This window comes from Sinocyclocheilus rhinocerous, unplaced genomic scaffold (genome assembly GCF_001515625.1).
Source record: "Sinocyclocheilus rhinocerous isolate Xijiao unplaced genomic scaffold, SAMN03320098_v1.1 scaffold739, whole genome shotgun sequence".
Lineage (NCBI taxonomy): Eukaryota > Metazoa > Chordata > Actinopteri > Cypriniformes > Cyprinidae > Sinocyclocheilus > Sinocyclocheilus rhinocerous.
Genome location: NW_015635049.1, coordinates 242,680 through 249,132, shown reverse-complemented (window position 1 = coordinate 249,132; position 6,453 = coordinate 242,680). Strand labels below are relative to the sequence as shown.

Genomic DNA, 6,453 nt, shown 5'->3' with positions numbered 1-6,453 from the left:
CTTCTAGTGAACTGAATTAGTGACCTAATGTAGGGAATAGTAAATGAGGGTATAGGGGGCGATTTCGGACACAACCTGTGTTAGAAACAGCAGGGTTTCTGCTCAGTTGATTTTTTTTACTTCAGGCACTGAGAGCGCTCCTACAAAAATGTGAGGTGCAGCAGGCTGCTAAAACAGGAGGTGCCCAGGCGCATAAACAGCACGCATTGCTCACTGCCAATAGAAAACAATTCAAATTGTTCAAATGTTAATATGGCTTGCCATATAGTGACGTTATCTATGCTGGCGTGTATGATGACGCGCACACGTACTGACACAACCACTGACGGTTAGTTTTTGGAAGTATCCCACGGTATTTGGTGAGTAACTTTTATATTCTTTATAGTTGCTTTGAGATTCACGTTGACCGTAGTGTTTCGAATTTGCAACACATTGCCTTTAGTTGGGCAGTGTACGCGTAGTGTGCGGGTTCTCGAGTGAGTTGCCATTTTTTCTCTAACTGGGAGAGTCAGGAAACAAGATACATTTGCTCTCAGCTGCCGTTTGATTTTTTGAATCGGTTTAGATTTTTGTGGTACCTATAAAGACACTTGATAAATTCCTCCAGCGTAATCTCTTGGTTTTGATAATTAATAACGGTGAATGTTATTAGTGTTATGAATTAGTGGCTGTAACTCTGCAATATATTTTGTCAACACCAAGGTGAACACGCAACCTATAATTTAGGCCTAGACTAGATATGCCTTTGAACAAACACGGAATTTTTGTGATTTGATGACTTCAATTGAATCAAGTTGTGGGCAATTTAAGGTTGAAAACGTTGAAAAAGTCGAAAAAGTCTGTCAGTTGATGTGTTGCGGTTAAACAGAGCTGATCATACTTCCCTGCAAAGTATGATTTAAAAGCAAATTGTAATAGATAAAAACGTACTATCCAGTGCACAGCTTAAGATCTATAGCCAACACTTTCTAAATAATGCACTTTCTTTATAAAATGATGTTAGACTATACTGAATAACATGCAGATAGAGACGCTTTGACTGATGAAACGTGGAAGACAATAAACACAATTGCAATGCAATGCTAATTGACATAGCTTGTATCACAGCAGGGGCGATTCCAGGATTTTCATTTTAGGGGTGCTCAGCCCCCAATGAGGGTATAATATACATGATATTTTGTAAACTGTATTTATGACAAAGATCTGCACAGATGCAGATATTATAACAATCTATCGATAAACACTTACACACCTTGTCCTCTGTTTCTCGTTCTGCGCCGCCACGGTCTGCGGATTGAAAAGGAGCCGATCGAAGTCTACTGCCGTTTTCATATGAAATTTAAAGGGGACAGAGGCGATCACGAATTATAGGGCTATAGCCCCCCTAAAAATGGCCTAGTGACGCCCATGTGTCACATATTTTCTGTCTCACTGTGATAAGGAGCAACATGGAACCACAGAAGCTAACTGTTTCAACTGTCGCGATAACCGCAATATTGTAATACCGCGCTATTGACGAGCAAACCGCAGAGGAAGGAAAGCAACCGCAGAAACCGCGGCAACCGCAGTGTTCACGTTTTATTTTTATTTTTTTCATGAGGCTGTGGCCTCCTTGTTTTTCAATTAATCACTATGCATTGAATATTAAATAAATTAATAATGATACAAGAGTGTTACGAGTGTCATTTTCCCGCAAACTGTTTGTATCCGGGGTTTCGTTTACGGATCTGCTGTCTGGCGAGCACAATGCACTGGATAGTTGGCCAATCAGAGCACACCTCGCTTTTCAGGCCGATGAGCTTTGTAAAAATCGACGTGTTTCAGAAAGGGGGGGCATAGAGGAGAAACAATAATGTACAGTATGTGGAAAATAATGTGTTTTTTTAACCTTAAACCGCATAAACACATTTCATTACACCAAATACACAAAATAATGTTCTTTTTAGCAACATCATATGACCCCTTTAAAAGAAAAGAAAGGGTCTAAAACAGTGTGAATAAAGGTGCCAGTAAAAAATAATGTGGGGTATAGGTGAGGTTGGGCATCGTTTGAATTTTAATGATTCCAATTCTTGTCAATTCCTAATTTCGATTCCAATAAGGTAAAATAATAATAAATAAGTAAATAAAAAATCTTAGATATCATCTTATTGCAAAATATTTCATAGTTAGCTGAATACTGTGAATGAAAATCAACAGGCTAAAGAACACTTACACAAGGATGTGTGTGCAGCAGAGAAAACAGCCCGCGAGTCTTCTTGACTTGAATGGTTTAAAATCACATTGAAAGTGTAGTTTGTTATAATAACAAAGGTGGACTCCAGGCACATTTTCGGTTGGACAAAAAAAGAGCATTTTATTTAACATGTTAACCCATACCATATGGGATCAGATTCCTGCCTAAAGTATTACAGTCACGGATAAAAAAAATTACAAGCGTGAAAACAAAATTTAAAAACGCAAGTAAAAATATCATGGTAAAGTGCGTGCTTTTTGACGCGATCGACCCGAGTTCGCGGCCTTTTGACTAACTTTTTTTTTCTCAAACTGTGGTGGAGTATGGGATCAGATTCCCGTCTAAAGTATTGCAGTCACGGATAAAAAATAACAAGCGTGAAAACAAAATTTAAAAACGCAAGTAAAAATATATTGCACAAGATTTAAAAACGAAAGCAAAGTTTTCAGAATAGCAAACAATGGTCACAGATTGAAAAATAAGCGTAAATCAAAAAATTAATAACGCATTTTAAAAAAATAAGCATGAATCAAAAATTGAAATATTAATGCAAAATTGTCTGAGTTGCGCACAAAATCATGTTTTCCTTGGTTATATTTCTCTGTATTTTGTACTCTCAGACATTTTCTGCTCATATTTTTATTTTTTGTATGCTTATGTTGTTTTTCCCTTCGCTCTTGTTTCCACGTTCTGCGCTTGCTTTTCCAAATGTTGCGGTTACAGTTTCATGTAAATCAGGGCGGGCTTTAAGCATCATCATTGGTCCTCTAGTTCTAGATTGACCGCTCCTCCTCTAGCCAATCAGATGAAGAGGGGCGGTGACGTCACTCCCAACGAGCCTCATTAGTAGGGATGGTTACCGAAACCCGGTATTTAATCAGTCCCGGGGCTAAATTATGAAAGACCGGAGTATCGATAAGCTCTGACGTTAACGGTTCTGCTATCGGTTCTGGAGAAATCAATAAAACACACTTAAAGTTATTATTGCTATATATACATTATCTTGCAAATTCTATCTCACCAGAGTCGCCAGCTGTTTTTCAAACATTTGTCTATGATGCATTTTTGCTATTCACAATTCAGAAGCGAGATCGCGCCCACGCGGAGGAGCTTCAGCACGCGCAACATGAAAGCCCTGTTTAATTATGATAGAAGAGAGAACTAAACATTCAAACATCTGCTTACACTTTAGGCCTGTGGCGGTTTTAAGCTAATTTAATTTTTTTTATTTCGATTTTGGCTTCTAAGGATTATACAAAAGAAGACATGAGGTAAAGCTATTAAAAACTAGCTGCATTTCGTATTGCGCAACTTCTTTCCCGTTGAAAGCACAATCTGCACAAGAGACGCTGTTCCTCAGGCTGAAATGTGTGCGCGCGGCATGCTCCAAAACGGACAAACAAATTACACTTTGAGCTTCGGGCGCATGTCCAATCGATCAAATACACACAAAAATATGTCAAAATGGCTGGCTTGGAGAGTATTTACTTAAACACAGTTTATGTCTTAAGTGGAGGAGAACAGTTGGGAGAAAATCCGATGTGTGTCAATATATTGTCTTAAAGTGACAGACTTGCGCTTGGGCCATCAAAATGCAGATCTGCTCTTAATCTGAGTAACGTTATAGCTTTAATAAGCATTAATCTATCAATACATACACTGAAAACTATGCAGTGTTCATTTACATTTGATTACTTTTAGATTTCTTTTGTAGGCTATTACTTACCTGAACAGTAATGTTAGTAGAACTTCATGGAAAAATGACAGCACTGTTTATTTCATTTGATTTGTATATTTGTTTTATTGTATTTGTCAGTTTGTTTTACTTTGTTTCTTTGTTCATGTTCTTACTGTATCTTATCTTATGTATAAAACACTAAAAATGCCTGCACACTGGTGCATTTACAAATTTATGTTTTATATTCATTTCATTAAATATTTATTTTACATTTCAGAATATAAAGCAATGTTAATTCAGCTCTGAATTTGTCATATATATATATATATAAAACAAAAGTACCGATAAGAATACCGTTAAAGTACCGAATCGATAAGCAGTATCGGTAAGAGTAGTAATACCGTTAAAACCTTAACGATACCCATCCCTACTCATTAGCTGCCGATGCTCAGTGTTCTGTTCACTTTTATAGGTGAAAATGGACAGCTGTCAGCTGGGAAACATCTTTCCATACAGGACACCGTTATATGTGTCTGCCTGTCACTGCTGTACACCTGCCTGGCGATCCATTAACGTTAAATGTGCCATCCTAGTGACCCGTCATGGTTATATTCACCTGTATTTATTCGCCTATGGCCAGGGCTCGAATTGAGGGGGGATGCGGGGGGATGGCATCCCTCTTGTTGAAAAAAAAAATTACAAAAAGCATCCCCACTGTAAAACCACCATCCCCCTACCATTCCATTTAGATTATTAATTTCGTGCATTATGTAAAATTTATCATGCAAATGAAATGTTAAAATTATCTTCATATGATAATTTACGAACTAAATGACGTCAACTGGCCAATCAGACCTCGATACTGTAACAAGCTGCGCACAAGCTGAAACAAATTTTCATCATTTTTCATACAAAATGGTTCAAGCGCAACTTTTGAAGTTCTTTAAAGGGGTCATATGATGCTTTTTTTAAAGGGCATTATTTTGTGTATTTGGTGTAACAGAATATGTTGACATGCTTTAATGTTCAAAAAACAGTAGATATGTGGGGTGTGTTAGAACGAGCCGTTTTAGGGGGGTGTGGCAGAGTCTTAACTTTGATAAAGAATATCTCTTTGGATTTGAGACTTTAGTCTTTGCAACTTCAGGGATCTTATCTATGCACAATCAGCTTGTAACACTCCAAAGAGAAAGGAAAACTTGAAATCGCATCATATGACCCCTTTAAAAAGAAGACAACAGAAGGTATCTTTCCTTGATTAGAATTGAAAGACATTCCCCTGACATTGTGCTGTATGTGTGACTGTGAGAGACTGAGAGACGACAGGAGAGCGGACATTGTGAAAAGCAAACAAAAACACGTCTTGAGAGTCCAAAAGCATTCACTGCGGGATGAAGCCTTATTAGAATGCTCGTTATAATTTAACTCAAGCAATGAAAGAAAAATACCTATGTGTAAGTTTTTTTTTTTAATTCATCGCATATATTAATTTTATACAACAGTGCAGAACAACACTGTGGTGTTTCGTTCCTGAATTAATCTGTTTTTGAACAAATCGAGTGAGCCAAGTGATTTAACGGTCCATTCAGATAGTCACTGTCTGCGTTCCAATTAGGCTTGCCGCGATAGACGGTGCTGACGGTGATGCCGTTATTAAGCCGCAACACCGGTTACATCACTTGCCCACCAACCCCCACCGTCATTTAGATTTTTTTATAGTAGGGGTGTGACGAGACCGTTATCCCACGAGACGAGACATGAGACTGGGTTCACGAGAATGAGACGAAATTAGATTTTTAGACTTTTTTTAAAGAAATCCTCGATGAAATATATAGGGAAAGAGTCTTTTATTCAACTGAAAAACACAAAATGCAAAAAAGTAGGTGCATTTTTAAATCAACTTGTACTTTATGAAATTAAACATCTATTTTAATAAATTTTATGCAGTAATAAACAACATGTAAACACTGCAAAATGTTTTGCCACAAACTCAACTGACAGGCAAGTAATTGCACAAAAATTATAAATATAAATAAATAATAAACAACATAAATATCCCTTTAAAGTGGAAGTGAAGCAGTCAGTCAAGTTTACATTATTTATTAAACTGATTTCCACTTTAATAAAATAATATATAATAAACATGATTAATGTATACCAGGGCTCCAGACTGCGACCAAATGGTCGCATTTTGCGACCATTTTTTCTGTCGGTGCGACTAATTTTTGTGAGCGGTCGCACTGGCGCGACCACCGCGTTGTCCAACTCATAAGCGCTGCCATTTCGGTTTCATTTGAGAAACATCAAACGGCAAACTAAATGAAAGCGAAACTAAACCGCGCTTACGTTTGAGCTGCGCAGTGCGGACCGTTTATCAGCTCGGACCGTGACGCAAACAAACTTGTCCGAGCTCAGAACAGCTTTACTCGGGTCGGGAGCAAAGTTGATTTCACGACACTGTTACTGCACAGATGCAACAGTGCTGCGAGATCCAGTGAGAATTTAATTCGCTGCACAATGATAAGGTTGCTGCGAGATC

The 6,453-nt window shown here is 37.8% G+C and overlaps 1 protein-coding gene across 3 annotated transcripts in view; it reads left to right on the top strand.

The window, feature by feature from the left end:
- The first annotated feature begins 281 nt into the window (after positions 1–281).
- Positions 282–6,453, top strand: part of LOC107746475 (TNF receptor-associated factor 2-like) — a 55,397-nt gene continuing 49,225 nt past the window's right edge. For 2 of the 3 annotated variants that reach the window (XM_016560698.1, XM_016560700.1), the window contains exon 1: positions 282–359. The gene's annotated coding sequence lies outside the window, so the exon portion shown is untranslated. Of the gene's footprint in view, positions 361–6,453 lie in introns of all 3 variants that reach the window. The other variant, XM_016560699.1, reaches the window with a different exon arrangement.